The 23740-nt window shown below is 46.0% G+C and overlaps 1 protein-coding gene across 2 annotated transcripts in view; it reads right to left on the bottom strand.

Moving 5' to 3' along the window:
- LOXL4 (lysyl oxidase like 4) overlaps positions 1-23740 on the bottom strand; it is a 216687-nt gene that overhangs the window by 190811 nt on the left and 2136 nt on the right. Inside the window, exon 2 of one of the 2 annotated variants that reach the window (XM_077455712.1) lies at positions 14808-14985. The exons of the other annotated variant lie outside the window; for it this stretch is intronic. The gene's annotated coding sequence lies outside the window, so the exon portion shown is untranslated. The remainder of the gene's footprint in view (positions 1-14807; positions 14986-23740) is intronic. 2 annotated transcript variants of the gene reach the window in all.

Genomic DNA, 23740 nt, shown 5'->3' with positions numbered 1-23740 from the left:
AAAATAAAAGAATATAATAAAAAAAAAATAACAGAATAGAATGGAATGGAATAAGAAGAATATAACCATCTTCCAAAAATTTAATTTTGAATAGAATAAATTCAAATTTGAATAGAACAGAAAAGAATATAATATAGAATAGGAAGATTATAACTATCTTCCAAAAATCGAATTTGAATAGAACAGAAAAGAATATAATAGAAAAGAAAAAAATATAACCATCTTCCAAAAATTGAATTTTGAATATAGTAAATTCTAATTCCAATAGAACAGGAAAGAATATAATAGAAACGAAAAGAATAGAACAGAAAATAAAAGAATAGAATAGAATAGAATAGAAAAAACAATAGAATAGGAAGAATATAACCATTTTCCAAAAATCTAATTTTGAATAGAGTATATTCAAATTAGAATAGAACAGAAAAGAAGATAATAGAAAAGAATATAACTGTAACGGAACGTCCCCCACACTCCGCTTGAGTGCTTTCGTCATATACCACTTGCTCCCAGTCTGAATATAGATATCAGATATTCCAATCGCTCCCAAGCACAAAACAAGACGAGACTTGTTTGGCTGCTGACATGGACTGTTTTATTAGAACCAGAATACAAGTCTTTTTATTAGCGCTGTGGAAATTAAAGATTAATTCCTCGATTAACCAATACATTTTTTTGATCGATCAAAATTTTTTTGATCGGTACTCACCTCTCCGTCAGCTTCCGGGTCTTCAGGGAGTTCTGTTGGAGATCCGGTGACGTCACGGACATCGACGCCACCGGACTCTTCCCCATGTGCCGCCATCTGCTAACGAAGGGAAGGGGGGAGGAGTGACGTTGAAGTTCTGGTTGAACGTAACGCGTACGGGGGGAGGAGCTACGCATGACGTCACCTCACTGCTGCCCTACGGAACTAACACAATTGTCGGCTTTACATGCTGTGTTTTTATCATCTTTATGTGAGTAGTTTGTGTTTTGAACACAAAAATGAAATCTTATACTTGAGCACTGAGATCTTTTCTTTCTACCCATGACCCGGCGTCCTTGCTGAGATCTAAGGAGACGTGAGAGAAGTTTATGGTCTGTGTTAACCCTTTTGATACCCGCTTGCATGACCACCTGTTTGCACAGGGGTCCATGCCATAAGGTGAGAGTGATTAGTTAGACCGGAGGTGGAGGGATCGTCACCCTACTGTGGGGAAACAAATTACGTCAGTGCTACAGTTTGAATTTAAAACGTATTTGTGTGGACTGTGAAGTCAAGTCATGGATTGTGGAAACTAAGTAGTGTCGGGTGATTGTATATAGTGTATACCACATTTACCACTGACTAATGCAGAGTTGCAATGCAAGGAGATCAGCTAAAAGTAGTTGGATTTGTATGTGCGTTATAATTAATCGAAATTAGTCGATTAAAAAACAAAAATTGATTAATCGAACACAAAAATTTTAATCAGTAACAGCCCTACTTTTTATACACTTTTAACACAAGGGGTTAGATAACGAGGTAGGGCTGGCTCCTGGATACTTCCCCCTCCCCTCTAGCAACAACTTAACAGACAACTATATAATTAACATGTTAATTAACACAGCACTTAAGGCAGCCCAGGTGACCAGACAGTCCGTCTCCGGAGGTCAATGTGATCAGCTCTTTCAATGATCATATATTGTTCAGAATTAACAACCAAGAATAGTCTTTGGTCAAATCCAAGGAAACCTTCTCATAATAGCAGAGCTGATGACATCAGCATCAAAGCCCTTGTACACACAGTCGGAGATTCCGACAGCCAAATCCGTCGGATTTTGTCCGACGGATTTTGTCCGAAACTGTTGCATACACACGGTCGGAACGAAGTTGTCGGAAAATGCGATCATTCAGAACGTGATGGCGTTATTTCGTTACTACGGGCCTACGTTCAGGCCAGTAGCCAATAGCTTTGGTGTAGGAATTTGATCTGAGCATGCGTGGCACTTTGTCCGATCGGAATTCTCTACACATGATCGGAGTATGTCCGACCGGAAGCATTTTGTCGGAAAATATTTCCGGCAAGTTGGAAAATTTGGTCCGACGGATATTCCGACGGAAACAGTCCGATGCAGACCACACACAGTCGGAATATCCGACAAAACGCTCCGATCGGACACATTCCGTCGGAATCTCCGACCGTGTGTACAAGGGCTTATAGTTTCTGTCCCAACAGTGTGATTCAGTCACTATTGCTAATATGGCATATACAGTGCTAGAGTCTGTGTGTCTTGGGGGGGGGGGGGCATGGACCTGAATCCAAAGTAACATCACCTCAGGGGTCCCCAGATATACAGCTCACTAATGCCGCGTACACACGATCAAATTGTCCGGCGTACTTAGTCAGCGAAACGCATTTCACCGGACAGTTCGATCGTGTGTGGGCTTCAGCGGACTTTCTCAGCGTAAAGTCCGGCGGACTTAGAAAGTATTTTTGCAGTCCAATCTTTCCACTGGACTTGGGTTTCAACGGACAATACGTTCGTCAGTATGCTAGTCCAGCGGACTAAGAATGACGCATGCTCAGAAGCAAATTACGAAAAAGGAAGCTATTGGCTACTGGCTATTGAACTTCCTTTTTCTAGTCCCGTCGTACGTGCTGTACGTCATCGCGCTAGCAAACGCCGGACTTTCTGTGTGTCCGTGTGTGACCAAGTCCGTTCGGTAGAAAATCCACCGGACTATCCGCCGGATTGTTTGCCGGACTAAGTACGTCGGACAATTCGATCGTGTGTACTCGGCATAAGAGAACCTTTCCCCCCAAAATGGCAGGTACCATAATCGCAACGCAAGCGGCTGGCATTCAGTCCTCTCCAAAATCCCCTGTCCCGGGTGAGTCTGTCACAATAACCATCTTCCAAAAATTGAATTTTGAATAGAATAAATTCAGATTTGAACAGAAAAGAATATAATAGAAAAGAAAAGAATAGAACAGAAAATAAAATAAAGCAATGGACTAACTAACTAACTATGTAACTAAATGAATATATGTAAATAACGAATAAAAATTAAAATAATTTTTTTTCGTTCTGCACATGCCTAATTCTTAAAACAAAAATGTTCTAACAAAACAATCGATTCATGTATGGCCGGCATTACTCTTTGCTATAAAACCAGGAGGCGATCTTTCTGTAGGAGCAATGCTTACGCTTTGTATGGCCACCATAATTCCGCTTTTATTTTCTTCCTTTTTTTTTGGTCTCAGGAAACGTATTTCCTCTCGCCGGCTTTATTATAAAAACTCCTGCCCCAAGCACTTTGCCATTGGCATCAGAAATCCTTCACTTGGGATACGGCCCATCTGCGGGAATCATGGCGCTCATCACTTCAGGTCTATGACCTCCCCATAGAAGAGAGGATTTGTCAAGACCGGTGGAACAGAAACGCTCGATTTGTTTGAATCTCCATCGTCTTAGAAGTGGAAAGGTCATTAAATGAAGCGTGGAAAGGATTCGCTCTCCTTCCATCTACAACCCCCCGAGCAATACAACCCGTGATGAATGTACAATGGATCGAAATGTCTCTGGAGATCTGCCCGGGGGGAATGTAATTAAGGGGTTAAGGAAGACCATTTATAAATGGTCATTTATCTGTAAAATAACTCATTCAAAGTAAATCTCCGAGCAAATCAAAAACGACACATACAATACAATCTGTCAGTAGCAACAACACACTCACTTTTGAGATGCCATTCATTTGAATGCCACCTGGAATCATGGTGCGGGTCTGCTGTGATAAATCGCACCACAATCGCAGCAATCGCAGCAACACGCATCGTGGGAAGCATTCTTGCCCCAAAAGACATTCAGTAGCTTCTTTTGGGCGACAGAGATGCGGGTTGCCGTGATCGCAGAACAATTTACCGCGCGACAATCGCAGCAGACCCGCACCGCGATTCGAGGTGTCATTCAAATGACTGGCATCTCAAATGCGAGTCCCGCGATTTGTCATTCACACATCGGCGCTTTCAAATGGCAGGGCAGATTCACAGCAAATCTGCTCGCAATTCAAAACGCTGAAGTGTGAACGCAGCCTTAAAGCGGAGTTCCACCCAAAAATGGAACTTCTGCTTTAAAGCGGAGGTCCACCCTAAAGTGGACCTTCCGCTCATCGGAACCCTCCCCCCCTCCGGCGCCACAATTGGCACCTTTCAGGGGGGAGGGGGGTGCAGGTACCTGTACAGTACAGGTATCTGCACCCACTTCCCGGATAGCTCTCTGCGGAAAGGTGCGTAGATTACGCCCCTTTCCGAAAGTCCCCCGCTGCCTGCTGGGAAACACACAGATCCCAGAGGCAGCGGGTCCATCCTTATTGCGCAGAGCGACTCGCGCATGCGCAGGAGGGAACCAGGAAATGAAGCCGAAAGGCTCCATTTCCTGATTCCCATACCCAAGATGGCGGCGGCAGCACCCGAGAGACGATCGAGAGATCGGCTTCGGGTGCCGACATCGCGGGCGCGCTGGACAGGTAAGTGTCATTATTTTAAAAGTCAGCAGCTGCAGTATTTGTCAGTATTTGTAGCTGCTGGCTTTTAAAAAAAAAAAAACGCGGAGTCCCGGCGGACTCCCGCTTTAAGTGTTGGCAACCCCCTGACATGCCACATTTGGCATGTCGTTTTTTTTGGGTGGGGGGTTTTTATAAGCACCCAGCTCCGTTGGGGGACAGGTACCCTGTTTTTATGAGCGCCGCGGCACCAGAAAGAAGATCACCTCTCCCCCTCCCTCCCTCCCTGCAATCTTCTGGGACTGGTCACAGCGCTCAGAGTGGCTCGTGCATGTGCAGTGAGCGCCCAGCTGTGCAGCCACAGCCGGGTGCCCACAGTTAGAATGCCGACACCGTGAAGAGGATGGGGAGAGGAGGGGGGCTTTGTATGCCCGCATCGCTGGACTGGGGGACAGGTGAGTGTCTGATTATAAAAAGTCAGCGGCTACACTTTTTGTAGCTCCTGACTTTTAAATGGGTGGAACTCCGCTTTAAGGAGCGGGCCGGGAAGCAACTGATGACTCCCCCGCTGAATGTAAACAGAATTGGCAGCAAATAAAAATGTTAAAAAACAGCGTGAGGGGTCCACTCTATCCATACCAGACCCTTTGGGTCTGGTATGGATTTTTTTTTTTTAAATGGCGCGGGGTCCCCCCAAAATCCATTCCTAATTCCAAATCATTTGGTGGAAGTGGGGTTATGGTGCGGGGTTGTTTTTCAGGGGTTGGCCCCCCTTTTTCAGGTTTTAGCATACCAACAAATTTTGGACACTTTGTGGGAAAAGTTTGGGGACGGCCCCTTCCTGTTCCAACATGACTTGCGCACCGGTGCACAAAGCAAGGTCCATAAAGACATGGATGAGCGAGTTCGGGGTGGAGGAACTCAACCTCAACCCAATAGAACACCTTTGGGATGAATTAGAGCCGAGACTGCGAGCCAGGCCTTCCCGTCTACATCAGTGCCCAACATCACAAATTTGCTTCTGGAAGAATGGTCAAACATTCCCCATAGACACACTCCTAAACCTTGTGGACGGCCTTCCCAGAAGAGTTGAAGCTGTTATAGCTGCAAAGGGCGGAGCCAACTCAATATTGAACCCAACGGACTAAGACTGGGACACTAAAGGCAGGTGTCCCAATACTTTTGACTATATATATATATATATATATATATATATATATATATATATATATATATATATATATATATATATATATATAGATATAGATATATATAGATATAGATATATACAGGGGCGTAACTATAGGGGGTGCAGCAGTTGCGACCGCAACCGGGCCCTGTGATGCAGCCCCCTCTACATATGGCTGCTCTTTAGTTGTGCATTCCCCGCATGACCTGTGTCTTCAGCCGGCTCCTCAGAGTACCCCTCTCCTGCTCCATGCATTGCCGCTCAGTCCGATGTCTGTTCTCCCCAGCCAGAGTCCCGCCCACCACGAGTCCGGCCCACACTGCACTGCATACTTCTCCCTGGTAAACAAACTTTAAGCACACAGATGCAGTGCAGCCCTATGAAAGCCGGCTCCCAGGAGGACACTGCAGGCTTGTCTGCCAGCCCTCCCTCCTCCCCCGTCATATACAGATGATGAAAGGTCTTTCTGGGAGATATGCTGATCGCCCATCCAGCACACTGGATGGAGCCCAGGCCAACATGGATGAGTGCGTGGCCTACAGCTTGGTCATGGTGAGTGAGAGGACCCCATCCCCCACACACCATTACATACCCCCTCCATCTCCCCCTTTGGACAGGGACCCCTTCTGACGTGGGGACAGGGACCCCCACCTCCCCTGGGGACAGGGACCCCTTCTCACCTGGGGGCAGTAACTTCATCTGCGCTGGAGAAAAGGACCTCATCTCTTCTGGGGGCGGGGACCCCATCCTGCCTAGGGACAGTCCCCCAATGGGGCACCTAAAGATAAAAAAAATAATTAAAAAAAACTACTGATACCAGTGGTGGAACTACAGGGCTCACAAAGGGCATACCTGTGACCACGTCCTGGAGTTCCACCACCGGACTCAAAGGGAAGGGCCCTGGCTGGGGTTCGGGGGGGGCCTTCATGGTTTCTTGCATCGGGGGCCCTGAAGGTTCTAGTTACGCCACTGGATATATATATATATATATATATATATATATATATATATAGTATATATATGTTTTCATAGTATTGTGTTGTCACGGATGGTACATACACAGCGTTGATGACAGTAGTGTGTTGGCTTTACATTGGGGAACCATGTTTGTCATCAGCATCAAATAACAACGTTCATTGTATGACATGAAGTGTAAAGATTTGCCGCCTCCAAATTCACAACAAAAGTGAAAAAAGAAATCCTTTTGTTCATCTAGGTGTGTGGTCACCGCAAGGCGAAGGAAAGAAAGAAGACGGAGCAAACTGCTGAAGATTTGTATTAGAAAATGAAAAGACAACCAACAATATCAACAACCTAGACTTCTCTAAGAACATTGGAAACATCTAAAATACAATGTGACAGATTCACACATAAGAGGATCTTAGAGACGAGCACTGAGGCAGCCAATTAGAAGTCTAAAGACCAGGAGCTCCAGAAGGCTTTTGTGAAGGAAAAGGGTCAAAGACAGGGCAGCAGATTGACGAGAAGTTGGGATGAATGGTTGGGTTCTTTCAGATTTAAGTCAACAATACGTTGTTATGAGAAGATCGGCATCCTGAGAGACCATAGGAAACAGTAAAGGAGAGTTTACATTTCCAGATTGTCTCAACAAAGTATTCAGTCCTAAGGGGACCCATCACACTTTTATTGCAGCGTCTGACCTTGGGGCAAAGTGACCTCAACCTTACAATGGACAATAAGAAGAAGAAGGACAGTTACACGGATAAGAGTGTTTTGGATCTTGCTTCAAATTTTTATTATTAATGAGATTATTTTCTGCGCTTTTTATATGCACTATGGCACGTTTAAATTCAAATTCAAATTATATTTTAATATTTTAGCGCTTGTTGTTACTAGTTTTTCAACAGGGGGGGCGGGGCGGGGGCTCTAGTCACACCTCGGATAAGTAATATAGAATAATTCCAAGTAAACTTAATTAATAGCCTATTTGCGGTTTAGATTAAAAGTGAACGTAAACTCATTTGATATTCATTGGGACCTTTGCTGCAGGTGACGGGGCTTTTCCCTTTCCCTCTCTCGCTGGCTACTTTTTCAGCGTGACTCCTTTTTAGTCACGTAAGGGCGGAGTACTCTCCCTAGGAGTCTACGGGACACCAAGGCACAGGATCATCCGACAGACTTTTATACACACAGACCGGACTTTTTCGACGGACGAGGTCCGACGGGTCTTCCCGACGGACTTTCGGGCGCAGGTCCGGCAGAGTTTCTGAACGAAACGGACTTGGCCACACACACGACTGGACTAAGTCCGTCCGAAAGTCCATTCGTTTTGAACGTGATGATGTAAGACGGGACTAAACAAGGAAGTTCAATAGCCAGTAGCCAATAGCTGCCCTTGCGTCGTATTTGGTCTATCGGGCCAGCACACAGACGAGCGGTTTTCCCAATTTTTTTAGTCCGTCGGATAGATTTGAAACATGTTTTATTTCTGGTCCGTCTGATTTTTTTTTTTTATAAAAAAAGGTCGGACTAGCCCACACACGATCGGATTGTCTGACGGACTGATCCCTTCGGACCTAGTCTGCCGGAAAGTCCGGTCGTGTGTACGCGGCATAAGATTGCATCGTGCTTGGTGAGCTATCAACCATCATGACATATTGGAGGAGGTCAGCACAGGCACTAACCCTAAAGCCCTGTAGACACACGGGCCAAACATGTTTTCTTTCTAGGTCCGTCTGACTTTTGGGGGGAAAAAAAAGTCCGCTGGAGCCCATACACACGATCGAATTGTCCGGGCGGATTCCGGGTCCTATGGAGTCCCTCAAGGATCACCTTTGTCGCCCGTTCTCTTCAACATTTACATCCGTCCACTCCTCAAAATCATCAGCAAATCAGACCTATGCTTCCACTCTTAGCTCTTGTACACACGGTCGGATAATCTGTCGGAATGTGTCCTATCGGACCGCGTCGTCGGATAATCCGACTGTGTGTGGTATGCATCGGACTGATTCCGTCCGAATCTCCGTCCAACCCAATTTTCCAACATGTTGGAAATATTTCCCGACCAACTGGGCCGGACGGACCTAATCCGATTATGTGTAGAGCATTTTCATCGGACCAAGTGCCACGCATGCTCAGATCAAATTCCTACATCAAAGCTATTGGCTACTAGTCTGAACGTAATCCCATCGTAACGAAATTATGTCATCACGTTCTGAAAGATCGGATTTTTCGCCAACTTGGCCCGACCGTGTGTATGCAACAGTTTCGGACAAGATCCGACGGACAAAATCCGACAGGCAAAATCCGACGGATTTGGTTGTGGAAATCTCCGACCGTGTGTACAGGGGCTAACGCAGATGATACTCAACTCTACTTTAGGATCACCGGACAAAAAAGACCAATATCAGGAATTAGAAAAGTGCCTCACATCGATAGAGGACTGGATGTCCACAAGCTCCCTCAAACTCAATGGATCGAAAACAGAACTTCTAAACGCAAACCGAAAATACTAAATCTACGACCCCATGGACTCCACCCACCATCCTTGGACAGACCATCCCCCTAAGCACAAAAACCAAAAGTCTCGGAGTCATCTTCGATTCAGAAACGTCAATGGATGCACAAATAGTAAAAATCAGTAGTCAGCGGATCTTACCATCTTCTACGCCTGCTACGTAGACTCATCCCCTTCATTCCAGAAGAGGAGAAAGCATTAGTAGTAGGAACCATCATCAACTCTCGACTACGCAAACTCCCTCTACATAGGACTACCTAAATTCCAGATTGCACGCCTACAAGTCGTCCAAAACACAGCAGGAAGACTAATCACGGGAAAAAAACCCTGGGAATCCATCTCCCCCCTCCCTGAGGATCCTACACTGGCTTACAGTAAAGGATCGGATCACATTCAAGACCCTCTGCCTGACCCACAAATGCACCCAAGGAAACGCTCCTCAATACTTATGCGAAAAAATAAAACACTACACACCCAATCGCAACCTCCGATCAACCAACCAAAACCTCCTCCTCATCCCCAAGTGCCGGGTAAAAATCAAGGGGAGAATGAATATTCGCAGTCCAAGGACCACGGCTATGGAACGCTCTACCCATGAACATCCGCTTGGAAGGAAACCACCAGGCCTTCAGGAAAAAACTCAAGACCCACCTCTTTTAAGAAGGATCAACGCAGGTTGGATCAAGCGCCTTGAGGCGATTCAGTTCGCATTTGCAGTGCTATAGAAGTCAAGTCATTCATTCATTTAAGTCTGCCTGAAAGTCCGATCGTGTGTACGCGGCATTAGAGGAACTCTGGTCAGGAGATTGTCCATTTTCACCCTTCATTGGTAACTATACCTCATAAATTCTACTTCTCCTTGTAAATACAAGGAATTTTATGTGTATTTATGCTGTGTGTTAACATCTATGCATACATATTTTTTGACAGCAAATGATTCCCCTGAGGAAGACTTTGATCATGCATGTCGAAACGCGTTGTGAATTTGCATACCAGATGTTTGACTAAATACCATATGTACTGTTGTATGGATATGTCGAATTTTGAATGGTGTTATACATCTTTGACCAGAGCTCACATTTTAAATGTTTATGTGTTTATGCTGTTGTTATTTTTTCAATAAAAAAAAAGTGTTTTGACCATTTCTCAAATTAATGCAATTTAAAAAAAAAAAAAAAAACACTGGGGGGGGGGGATGGGGAGACTTTCCCATAGCGTGTCCAAAAAAATGTTGATTGTGTTAATTGTGTATCTATGGCCACAACTTTTTTTTTCCGGGTTTTAGGTAAAATATGGAAACGATAAAACCCTGATCGGATTTTTATGTGCAAATCTTCCCAAATTAGTGGAAACCTTTTATTAGATTGTGGCCACTAGGACAGATATCTCCACTGGAGGGTTCCCCGTCATCTTCTGTCCAGGTGAAAATTTAAAAATGTAGAATGACAATGGCGGTGACAATGCTCAGTTATGATTAAGCACAGGTTTGGGTGAAACACAACCCCCGTGAAAATGCAACTGCATCTAGACCAAACATATCAACCCCTATACAGTGGAGAGAAGGTATTTTGCCTATGTCACCCCATAAATCCTAAGTACAGAAGGTATTTTGCCAATAAATTAACAAATATAATTTGATAAATTTGTGTTATATTTTTCTGATGTTGCTGTGACTGTTGATTGTCCTATTTTTCAAAAAATTATGTTTATTATGTTTAAATTCTGTTTATGCTCACTGTGCCTGATATCAATTAAATCTCCTGAAGAAGCCAATTACAAAGGCGAAACACGTAGAGATGAAATCAGTCATGTATTAGTACTGTAATATCAACATCTACCGTTTGTATGTTTGTTTTTATTGCTTGAATACATTTCTACTTTTTATAAATTTATTGTTCTAATTTAGCGCCTTAAAGATACATTTTCAAATTTCTAAATACCCCTATACAGTTGTGTATTTTGGTTTGGTGCTGCTCCAGGCGAGACTAAAATCAGGCACCCCCCCATCTAAATTTGTCCCACCCCTTCCTGTTTAAGATTCACCCCTTCATCTGTAAACTCCCCCACTCTTCACAGCTCTCATCTTTTCACAACTCCCCCTCCCCCCCTTCGTGGTGTCCATGCCTCACTCACCTCTCCTCCTAGGCCTTGGGTGATGATATTCTGCCAGTTCTGCTCTAATACAGCCTGGGCACCCTGAGGTCGGCCGACACCACACACACACACACACCCCGATCTCCTGCCCCGATTCCTGACAGCAGGCGGCAAGAGAAGAGAGGAGGGAGGTCGGAGCTCACACTGTTCTCTCATTGCCTTAGAGTGACTCTGGCAGAGGTGGAAAACTTTTCCCCGACTGGGCAGCAGTCAGGCTTTTCCTTCCAACCCCTGTGCCCGCTGTCCTGTCACATCGCTGAAATCGCCCCCCCTCCCCCCTCCCAGAGGGGCGCTCATAGACCGGCTTTTGAAAAAGGTGGCCATGTGTCCCAGGAGAGCGCCAACAGCCCACACGCAGCAGATCTTCTGCCTGAGTGGCGGTGCCGCCCCCCCCCCCTAAAAAATGCCACCCAAGGCAAACGCCTTGCTTGCCTTGCAGTAGCTACACCCCTGTCCCTATATATGGGATGAAAAGGGATATTGTAAGTAACTTTGATTCATTCCCTAATATAATAGGGTCTCCCAAAGAAGCCATTCATCTGCGAAACACCTAGAGATTGAGATCTCTTTCTACGGTCTGGCCCAGTACATTTGTGATAGTCAGAATTTGTGTACACATATACAGTATCTCACAAAAGTAAGTACACCCCTCACATTTTTGTAAATCTTTTCATGTGACAACACTGAAGAAATGACACTTGTCTACAATGTAAAGTAGTGAGTGTACAGCTTGTATAACAGTGTAAATTTCCTGTCCCCTCAAAATAACTCAACACACAGCCATTAATGTCTAAACCGCTGGCAACAAAAGTCAGTACACCCCTAAGTGAAAATGTCCAAATTGGGCCCAATTAGCCATTTTCCCTCCCTCTGTGTCATGTGACTCGTTAGTGTTACAAGGTCTCAGGTGTGAATGGGGAGCAGGTGTGTTAAATTTGGTGTTATCACGCTCACTCTCTCATACTGGTCACTGGAAGTTCAACATGGCACCTCATGGCAAAGAACTCTCTTAGGGTCTGAAAAAAAGAATTGTTGCTCTACATAAAGATGGCCTAGGCTATAAGAAGATTTCCAAGACCCTGAAACTGAGCTGCAGCACGGTGACCAAGACCATACAGCGGTATAACAGGACAGGTTCCACTCAGAACAGGCCTCGCCATGGTCCACCAAACAAGTTGAGGTCACGTGCTCAGCGTCATATCCAGAGGTTGTCTTTGGGAAATAGACGTGTGAGTGCTGCCAGCATTGCTGCAGAGGTTGTAGGGGTGGGGGGTCAGCCTGTCAGTGCTCAGACCATACGCCACACACTGCATCAAATTGGTCCGCATGACTGTCATCCCAGAAGGAAGCCTCTTCTAAAGATGATGCACAAGAAAGACCACAAACAGTTTGCTGAAGACAAGCAGACTAAGGAGATGGATTACTGGAACCATGTCCTGTGGTCTGATGAGACCAAGATAAACGTATTTGGCTCAGATGGTGACAAGCGTGTGTGGGGGGCAACCAGGTGAGGAGGACAAAGACAAGTGTGTCTTGTCTACAGTCAGGCATGGTGGTGGGGGTGTCATGGTCTGGGGCTGCATGAGTGCTGCCTGCACTGGGGGGCTACAGATCATTGAGGGGACCATGAATGCCAACATGTACTGTGACATACTGAAGCAGAGCATGACCCCCTCCCTTCGGAGACTGGACCGCAGGGCAGTATTCCAACATGATAACCACCCCAAACACACCTCCAACACCACCACTGCCTTGCTAAAGAAGCTGAGGGTAAAGGTGATGGACTGGCCAAGCATGTCTCCAGACCTAAACCCTATTGATCATCTGTGGGGCATCCTCAGATGGAATTTACACTGTTATACAAGCTGTACACTCACTACTTTACATTGTGGACAAGTGTCATTTCTTCAGTGTTGTCACATGAAAAGATATAATAAAATATTTACAAAAATGTGAGGGATGTACTGACTTTTGTGAGATGCTGTATATGGTTATATATAGGCTATGATCCAGCAGGATGAGCGATCCTTTTTTCTTAGGGAATCTAGTACATGTAATCAGAGAGTGTATTGAAATGTTTTAGCAGCACTAATAAAGTCTAGGGCTGTTACTGATTAAAAATGTTGTGTTCAATTAATCGATTTTTTTAAAAAAATCGATTAATTGACTAATTTTTATTAATTATAACGCACATACAGATCCAACTACTTTTAGCTGATCTCCTTGCATTGTAACTGCATTAGTCAGTGATAAATGTGGTATACACTATATACAATCACCCGACACTAGTTAGTTTCCACAATCCATGACTTAACTTCACAGTTCACACAAATACGTTTTAAATTCAAACTGTAGCACTGACGTAGGTCATTTTTTTTTCCACAGTAGCGTGACGATCCCTCCACCTCCGGTCTAACTAATCACTCTCCCCTTATGGCATGGACCCCTGTGCAAACAGGTGGTCATGCAAGCGGGTATCAAAAGGGTTAACACAGACCATAAACTTCTCTCACGTCTCCTTAGATCTCAGCAAGGACGCCGGGTCATGGTTAGAAAGAAAAGATCTCAGTGCTCACCGCTTAACTATTAGATTTAATTTTTGTGTTCAAAACACAAACTACTCACATAAAGATGATAAAAACACGGCATGTAAAGCCGACAATCGTGTTAGTTCCGTAGGGCAGCAGCGGGTGGCGCCATGCATAGCTCCTCCCCCGTGCACGTTACGTTCAATCAGAAACTTCAACGTCACCGGACTCCTCCCCCCTTCCCCAAGTGCCTCCGTCTGCTAACGAAGGGAAGGGGGGGAGGAGTCCGGTGACGTTGAAGTTTCTGATTGAACGTAACGTGCACGGGGGGAGGAGCTATGCATGGCGCCACCCGCTGCTGCCCTACGGAACTAACACGATTGTCGGCATTACATGCCGTGTTTTTATCATCTTTAGGTGAGTAGTTTGTGTTTGAACACAAAAATGTAATCTTATACTTAAGCGGTCACCGGATCTCCGGCGGAACTCACTGAAGACCCGGGAAGTCGGCGGAGAGGTGAGTACCGGTCGAAATAATTTTGATCGATCAAAAAAAATGAACGATTAATTGAGGAATTAATCTTTAATTTTCACAGCCCTAATAAAGTCCTTTGTTTTTCATTCTTTTTTTTTTTTCCCCTAAACGTATATGGATGGATGTGTCAGCAATTTGTGCTTCATTTGTCTTACAGGATAGTGTGAAACGCGTCAACCCTGTTCCCTTCCTGTAGAGCTGTGATGTTCGTCCCTTAAAAGTTTATCAATAAACGGTTTGCAAGTGCTATCATCACTTTTCTCTTACATGAGAATGGTCACCAGCAATAAAAAACCAATAGGTACTATTACTTCCCTACCTTATCCAAATCAAAAAACAGTCTTGGATATAAAAATATTTTAGGTTTCGGTCACAATATGGATACAAAACTCTACAAACAATTGGATACACGTCACAAATGATACACGTCACAAATGATACACGTCACAAATACCCACCTGCTCAGTGTTTTTCAGTTATTCCTGTACTAAAACGGCTTAAAGTGTTTCTTGGTGTCAAAAACCATTACATTCACCGGAATGAGTAAAAATGGCCGCCGGAGAATCCCCAACTGCTCCGGTTTTATGAGGAAAAGGCAGAATTAGAAGTCTTCAACGCATTTCATAGACACATGCCCTGCAATCAAGATAATAAGACGTTTACTCGCATAGAATAGACATCTACACAAGGAAAAACACAGTATCAGTGCATATCAAGGCTAAACGACTATACTTATGCTTTATATACCAGCAACATATTCAGAAACACCTTACAGAATATAAATCACTTCCTAACAGTGGCGGGTGGTGCTCAATATTTTTTTTTTGGGGGGGTGGCAAACCAACACTCAGGGAGACGGACAGGAAGGCGGCGCTCCCCCCCACCATGGGAGATGGACGGACTACAGGGCCGGATTAAGAGCATCATGTGCTTGGTGCTGAGGATTTTGGTGGGCCTTTTAGGGGGCACCCTTCTGTGTTTCTAAGAGCCTGTGTTGGCATGAGCCCAAACTCTAAAGGGCACATGCAAACGAGGGAAGCCTGGCACTTGATTTGCCAGGTTGCCGTAAAGGGCCGTGCATTGGCGTGCACTCCGAGCTGAAAAAGTGCAGCTGAGCAGGCCTAACACTATGGAAGCCCCAGATTTCTGCAAGATCCCTGCATTGGCGTACACCAGGCTTCCGTTAGGACTGCTCATGCGGTGCCCGTTTACCTATCCCACCACCCTGCCCAGGCGGTGCATGTGGAATGCAGGGCCCGTCAGGGGAGATCTCTTCCCGTTGACCCATTGCTTTCCATGTCCTTTTTGGGTTTCTGGGCTTATATTAAGGTAGGGGCCTGGAGCTGCAGCTCCAATAGCCCCTACGTTAATCCAGCTCTGGATGGACAGAGGCCTCCTTACCATAGGAAGCAGATGACAAGGTTACGAAGTAGGGCTGCTGCTCCGCACCCTGGGGCCCCGAACCAGAAGTAGGTCCTGAGGCCCCATTGGCCGATTGGAGTCCTAAGACTCCCTGGCCAATCTGTTAGAAAAAAGATTGAGCAAGTCCAATTCTGTGTGAAGAAATAGCTGGTTGTTAAGCAGCAGGCTGGGGAAGCCGGCCACCCACATCCTTAACAACCATGAGTCATCATCTGTCAGCGGGCTTCCCCACTGACAGATGAATAATGATAAAGAATGCCGATAAGGACTGGACTGGGGCGTAAGGTCCCCCAGTCCATACCAGGCCCTTAGGGTCTGGTATAGATTTTAAGGGGAACCCCACACCAAAATTTAAATAAAAAATGGCGTGGGGTCCCCACCAAAATTAATACCAGACCCTTATCAGAGGACGCAGCCTTGCAGTTCAGGAAAGGGGGGGGGATTGAGCACCCCCCCAACCATACCAGGCCACATGCCCTCAACATGGGTGGGTGGGTTCCCAAAGCACCTTGTTCCCATGTTGATGGGGACACAGGGCCTCTTCCTGACAACCATGGACTGTTGTTGGGGGTCTGTGGGTGGGGGGCTTATTGGAATCTGAAAGCCCCCTTTAACAAGGTGGCTCCCGGTTGCCGACCCCCCCCCCTCATATTAATGGGTATCGGGTAAATCGTACCCATACCTATTCCCCCCCAAAAAAGTGTCAACATGTTACAAACACAGGAAACTGTGCTGTCAGTGCGGCACGACACTGACAGCACCTCCCTGCAGGCGGCACTTACCCGCTTGTGTGGCGTGGCTGTGGTGTCCTCTCCTCCTCTCAGGGAGTGCGGGCAGCGGCAGCTCCGGTGTCCTCTCTTCAAGCTTTCTCCGCCGCGTGTCTCCTCTTCCGCCAAAGCGCTAGACCTCCAATAGGATCGCTTCATGGCCTGCCTCCTGATTGGCGGGGAGGAACTTTTGTGTGAAAATAGCGAAAATGAATTTGCTATCGTCACACAACAGGGTGGGATTGGAACGCAATGCTCTGCGCTCCGAGGCCACAACTTTTTTGAAGCCTATTAAAGCCTCTATTAGAGCTTAAAAAAGCCCCCCTCCCCCTCTACATTGGAATCCATGGTCCGGCGCTCTGATATGTAGATCAGGGACACATGGATAGGGGAGGCTGTGCCCGTGCGCCCTCTGTGGACGGGCCGCCGCTGTTTCTGAAATACGAATCGATTAGGAACAACGAATATACAAAAGAGTTCCGCCGGACTATCTGCCGTACTTTTGAAATGAACGGACTTGCCCACACACGGAGGGCGCGGCCCTCCCCCCTTCTCCAGAAATAACGAATTAACATGATAGCCAATCTTCCAAAATAGTAGTTTCTGAACACGCGGCCTGGTACGGCTCGGGGGGGGGGGGGCTCGTCCCCTCCCCCTTTCCTGACCGGCTGGGTAGCGTGCTCTGATAAGGCTCTGATATGGACCTGGGGGGGACCCCCACGCCATTTTTTCCACGTAGTGCTTCCCCTTTAAGTCCATACCACGTGACGGGGCCAGCTACGTGTCAATCTCACCGACATTGACTTCCTTCGCTAGTCCCGGCTACCTGGAGCCACGCTCAAAATGAACGAACTTTCCTCCGTGCATCATAAGGGGCGGGGTCACCATGTGACATCAACCGGTGACCCCGCCCCCTTGTCCCTATATAAGTCGCCGCACACCGCGTCCCTGGCATTGCGGCGGGAGAGAGCGTCGAGTCAACATCTCCAGAAGAAGAAGAACGGAAGGCGGTGGCGGCAGTGGCGACAGAAGACCGGGCCACCACTAGCAAAAGAGCTGGAAGAAGAAGCGGTGGCCCGGCAAGAAGAACCGAAGAGGGGGACAAGACCCCCGAAGTCAGAAGAAGGGGCGGCGGCGGCGGAAGACCGGGCCTCCGCTAGTAAAAGAGCTAAAGGAAGAAAGCGGAGGCCCGGCAAGAAGAACCTGAAGAGGGGGATAAGACCCCCGCAGAGGGGGACAAGACCCCCGAAGTCAGAAGAAGACCCCCGGACGGCGGCGAAGAAGAAAGCGAGGCTCCTCCGCTAGTAAAAGAGCTAGCAAAAGAGCAGAAGACACTTTTTTCCCCAGGTGAATGGGTAGGGGTACATTGTACCCCATACTCATTCACATAGGGTGGGGGGGGCCAGTATACTTTAATAAGGGGGCCCTCGGATTCCGATAAGCCCACCGCCCGCAGACCCCGACAACCAACGGCCAGGGTTGTCGGGAAGAGGCCCTTGTCCTCATCAACATGGGGACAAAGTGCTTTGGGGTGGGGGGGCCACGCGCTCGTCCCCACCCCCTTTCCTGACCGGCCGGGCTGCGTGCTCGGATAGGGGTCTGGTATGGATTTTGGGGGGGGGGGGCCCACGCCATTTTTTCCGGCGTAGGGGATTCCCCTTAAAATCCCTACCGGACCTAAGGGCCTGGTATGCCCCAGAGAAGGCATGCAGGCTTCATTAGTGTGGCGACATTATCGCCGCTCTCGCGCTCGCTCGCTACTATAGGAAAAACAAACGCGCATAGGGCAGCCCATTGAAGTGAATGGACTGTCCTATGTGTGACGCGTGGAATCACGTGAAAATCACCCACACAAAATCAAGAGCCGGGACGTGAGTTCCCACTATGCAAAGTGTGAATGGGGCCTTAGTGGGAAATTAACTCTGGATGACTGTAAATACACTCACCCGGCCACTTTATTAGGTCCCCCTTGCTAGTGGCGGGTTGGACCCCCTTTTGCCTTCATTCTTGGTGTTATAGATACAACAAGGTGTTGGAAATGTTCCAGCTGAACATCCATGATGCCAATCTTCCACCACATCCCAAAGGTGCTCTATTGGATGAGATGTGGTGAGTGTGGAGGCCATTGGAGGACAGGGACCTCATTGTCCAGTGGTGAGATGATTGGAGCTTTGTGACATGGAGCATTATCCTGCTGGAAGGAGCCATCAGAAGATGGGGACACTGTAGTCATAAAGGGATGGACATGGTCAGCAACAATACTCAGGTAGGTTGTGGTGTTTAATCGATGCTCATTCAGTACTAAGGGGTCCAAAGTGTGCCAAGAAAATCTCCCCCCCCCACCATTACACCCCCCACCACCAGCCTGAACCAGTGATAGAAGTCAGGATGGATCCATGCGCCAAATTCTGATCCCACCATCTGAACGTCGGAGCTGAAATCCAGACTCATCAGACCCGGCAACGTTTTTCCAATCTTCTATTGTCCAATTTTGGTGATCCGGTGCCAATTGTAGCCTCAGTTTGCTGTTCTTAGCTGACAGGAGTGGCACCCGCTGTGGTCTTCTGCTGCTGTATCCCATCTGCGTCAAGGTTGGATTTGTTGTGTGTTCAGAGATGGTATTCGGCATACCTTGGGTGTAACAAGAGGTTATTTGAGTTACTGTCGCCTTTCTATCATCTGGAACCAGTCTGCCCCATTCTCCTCTGACATCAACAAGGCATTTTCCCCCACACAACTGCCGCTCACTGGATATTTTCTCTTTTTTCCCCACCAATCTCTGTAAACCCCGAGAGATGGTTGTGCGTGAAAATCCCAGTAGATCAGCAGTTTTTGAAATACTCAGACCAGCCCCCGTCTGACACCAACAACCCATGCCACGTTCAAAGTCACTTAAAGTGGAAGTAAACCCATCGATTTAAACAGTTTAAAAAAAGGCATGCCGGGAATGCTAACTGCACATTGGCTGTGCTCTCAGCCAAACTATCAAACCATCCAATGGCTGGTGTCATAACGAATCACATGTGCAGCACCATAAGCAGTTGAGGATTAAACAGAGGCAAAGATGGCAGCTTCCTTGGCTGAAAACGATAGGGGAGTTTACTTCCACTTTAAATCCCTTTTCTTTCCCCATTCTGATGCTCGGTTTGAACTTCAGCAAGTCGTCTTCACCACAGCTAGATGCCTAAATGCATTGAGCTGCTGCCATGCGATTGGCTGATTAGCAATTTGTGTTGCCAAGCCATCGAAACAAGCGTACCTAATAAAGTGTCCGGTGAGCGTACACAGAACTGACTACTTCTGGCGGTGACCCAGATGATAGCCAATCAGCTGTCTTCTTTGACCTCATGTGACCACTGTGAAATGACACCATTTCTACAGGGAAGCCCTTGTTAAATAAAGCCGCATTCATATATACACCCAAAGTCATCAAATGACAGATTTAATAAACAACCTTTCTTATTTTTCCTATGACCTTCAGAAAAACTGGAGGACGCGCCAAAATTCACCGGCGGAAAACATCCCCGGAATAATAAATCTGCAATTAGGAAAATGGAAACTCCAAACTCCTCCACTATTTATTCTACGTCTCAACCAGCTTTAGGGATCCTCCATGGAATGTTTACTCATCATTCATTACACACGATGAGCTTTCTAGGAAAAGAATGAGTGGAATGGGAGGAGGCGCCATTGTGGGGGGGGAGGGGGGGTGGAACGTTTTAATTCTCAGCATTTCGGAGACTAGGTGATCGCAACTCCGAGCGAAGATCCCGTGATTTGGGGCTGGTTGGGGTAAATTAAATCTAGCTTAATATTGGGAGGCAAAATGATTGCCCTACACCAGTGATGGCGAACCTTGGCACCCCAGATGTTTTGGAACTACATTTCCCATGATGCTCAAGCACTCTGCAGTGTAGTGGAGCATCATGGGAAATGTAGTTCCAAAACATCTGGGGTGCCAAGGTTCGCCATCACTGCCCTACACTAAGCAGTCTTTGGCCAAAAAAAATAGACAAAATGTTGCCAATGGTTATCATTTTTTTAAATTGTTTTTATTTAGAGGATTTGCAGCAGATAACAAAAGAATGCGTGACTGACCAGTGGCGGCCCGTGCATTGTGGGCGCACGGGTGCCGCTCCCCTAACCCTCCTGCCGCCTCCCTATCCATGCGCCCGGCGTCCTGAAGGGACGCATATGGCGGGGGCAGGAGGGGGTGTATTTCTTTTTTTTTTTAAGCACCTGATTAGAGCCAGAGGCTCTAATAGGCTTCAAAAAAGGGTGGGCTCGGGGGCGCAGAGAGTGCGCCCTGATCCCACCCAATTGTGTGACCATAGCGAATGAATATTCACTATTTTATCACCGTATTGTCTCCCCACCAATCTGGAGGCAGGTCAGTGAGACCTGTGTCATTTCACTTTAAAAGACTTTACATTTCCTTATTCCTGTCTTCGATCGCCTAACAATCTGACGCTAAGGGGGGGGGGGATATACTAAAATTGGAGCACGCAGAATCTGGTGCAGCTGTGCGTGGGAGCCAATCAGCTTCTAACTTCAGATTGTTCTAATATTCACTTGACCTCCAGAAGATTTACCCCCCTTCAGGACCAGGCCATTTGTTTTGTGATCCGGCACTGCATTCCTTTAACTGACAATTGCATGGTCATGTGACGCTGTACTGTAATTTATGTCATTTTTTTTCCCCACACATAGAGATTTCTTTTGGTGATATTTAATCACTTTTGCGTTTTTTTTTCTTTGTTTTTTTTTTTTTTTTGCTAAAAGCAAAAACAATAAAAAAAAAAAAAAATATATATATATATATATATATATATATATATATATATATATATAAATTATATATAAAAAAAATATATATATATATATATATATTTATATATATATATATATTTATATATTATATATATATATTTTTTATATATAATTTATATATATATATTTTATTGTTTTGTTTTTTGCTTTTAGCACAAAAAAAAATAAACAAAGAAAAAAAAACGCAAAAGTGATTAAATATCACCAAAAGAAATCTCTCTTTCTCTCTCTCTCTCTCAATATATATATATATATATATATATATATATATATATATATATATATATATATATATTAATATATATTGTTTTTGCTTTCTGCTACAAAACACATCCATTACAAAATATTTAAAAATATCAATTTAGGGCATTTATTCTGCTACATATTTTTGGTAAAAAAAAATTCCAATAAGGGCATTTTTTTTTTTTTAATAATAGTAATGGCAGTGATAAGCGACTTATATCCAGGCTGTGATATTGCAGTGGACAATCGGACATTAATTGACACTATGTGGGAACCAGTGAAACGAATACAGTGATCAATGCTAAAACTATGCACTGTCACTATACTAATGACACTGGCTGGCAAGGGGTTAACTGCTTGCTGCAACCCACCCACCGTCAAATGACGGAGGGACGGTACAGCTCTCGTTCTGGGTGGACGTCGTATGATCAGTGCCCTGATTACAATAAAGCACCACCAGTGCCAGCAATCAGTGCCCGACCAGTGCCAGCAATCAGTGCCTGACCAGTGCCAGCAATCAGTGCCCGTCCAGTGCCAGCAATCAGTGCCCGACCAGTGCCAGCAATCAGTGCCCGTCCAGTGCCAGCAATCAGTGCCTGACCAGTGCCAGCAATCAGTGCCCACAAGTGTCAGCAATCAGTGCCACCAATCAGTGCCCGTTAGTGATGCCAGTCAGTGCTGGCTATCAGTGCCACCTATCAGTGCTGCTCATCAATGCCCATCATTGCTGCCTAATAATGCCCATCAGTGCCACCCATCAGTGCCACCTATCCGTGCCGCCTATCAGTGCCTATCAGTGCTGCCTAACAGTGCCCATCAGTGCCACCTATCAGTGCCCACCAGTTCCACCCATCAGTCCCGCCTATCAGTGCTCATCAGTGCACCATATCAGTGCCCATTAGTGCGGCATATTAGTGCCTCCTCATAAGTGCCCAAAGGCGCCACCTCATTTGTGCAGCTTATCAGTGCTCATCAGTGAAGAAGAAAAATGAACTATTTACAAAATTTACTGACAGAAACTAAGAAAGTTTTATTTTTTTTACAAAATTTTTGGTCTTTTTTTTGTTAGTAAAAAATAAAAAACCCAGCAGTGATTAAATACCGCCAAAAGAAAGCTCTATTTGTGGGAACAAAATGATAAAAGATTTGTTTGTGTACAGTGTAGCATGACCGCGCAATTGTCATTCAAATTGCGACAGTGCTGAAAGCTTAAAAATGGCCTGGGCAGGAAGGAGGGTGTAAGTGCCCGGTAGGCAAGGGGTTAATCATCTAGGGAGATCAAATGGTTAAATGTGTGCATAGCCAGTGTTTATGTGTGTGTGCTGTGTTTGGTGTTTTTACTAAAGGATGTGCTTTGCAGGGAAGGAAAATCCCCCCTCCCCCGTCAGAACGGAGCTCCGCCTTGTCCGGCCTCTCTTCCTGATGATCGGCGGGTGCCAGCCGACATCCACGTGCCGGAAACCACTAATCAGCTTGTGCTGTGACTAATCAGAAGCAGTGCGTCCCATGCGGGACTAGTGCAGAGTCATGTTATATATATATATATGTGATTCTGCACACAATGGCTTTCCTGTAGCAGTAGATCTGTGATAGGTCGTTAAGTGGTTAAGCTTTGACATTAAAACCCTGGAAGCTGATTGGTTAGAGCTGCGCCAGATTCCGCACTCTCCAGTTTTTGTAACTCCCCCCCCCTAAAATGATTAATTTCCTGCAGGATAATGCGTCTTCCCCCCATTCGCTGTCCCCGAGCTTCTCACCGATGTGCAGAACACGTCCGAGACTCCGAGTCTTGGTGAGCGGGCGGTGGAGCCCCGTCCAGGAAGCTGCTGAGATTCCTCCTTGATTATAAAGCGTTCTCTCTCACAAACCAGCAATGAATCAGTACAGCTCACCCATGTGTTACTTTTCCTAGGTCCTGCAATGACTCAGATTGGGGGACAGATGTGGACGATCCCAACATTGGAGAGAATCACAATCTAGGTCTATCATTCATTCATTTTACATCCATTGGGAGATACTGATACTCCTGTGATAGCTCAAAATATTCCGTCACTTTGTCTGCCGGAAGACAACGGTCCCCGGGACCAAAAGTGACAGTGAATTTCTTCAAAGGGGACACAGGCAGCAAT

This window comes from Lithobates pipiens, unplaced genomic scaffold, assembly GCF_037356315.1.
Source record: "Lithobates pipiens isolate NorthernLeopardFrog02 unplaced genomic scaffold, aLitPip1_a1.2 Scaffold_25, whole genome shotgun sequence".
In the NCBI taxonomy this organism is placed as follows: Eukaryota; Metazoa; Chordata; class Amphibia; order Anura; family Ranidae; genus Lithobates; species Lithobates pipiens.
Note: the sequence above shows the minus strand (reverse complement) of the source record. Positions and strands in the feature narration are given on the sequence as shown.